Raw genomic sequence first — 349 nt, forward strand, 5'->3', positions numbered from 1 at the left:
ACCCCCATCACCAGTAACTATATCCCATCACCAGTAACCATTCCCCCATCACCAGTAACCATCCCCCCATCAACAGTAACTATCTCCCATCACCAGTAACCATCCCCCCATCAATAGTAACTATCTCCCATCACCAGTAACCATCCCCCCATCAACAGTAACTATCTCCCATCACCAGTAACTATCCCACATCACCTATAAGTATCCCCCATCACCAGTAACTACCCCCATCACCAGTAACTATCCCTTCATCACTAGACCCTCTCCTCCATGTCATTAGGGCTCCAGAGAGAGGCAGACACCCACTGCCTAGGCCCCCTACCACCCGCAATAAGATCCCCATGGGGGC

The sequence above is a fragment of the Mandrillus leucophaeus genome, unplaced genomic scaffold (genome assembly GCF_000951045.1).
Source record: "Mandrillus leucophaeus isolate KB7577 unplaced genomic scaffold, Mleu.le_1.0 Scaffold634, whole genome shotgun sequence".
Taxonomy (NCBI): domain Eukaryota; kingdom Metazoa; phylum Chordata; class Mammalia; order Primates; family Cercopithecidae; genus Mandrillus; species Mandrillus leucophaeus.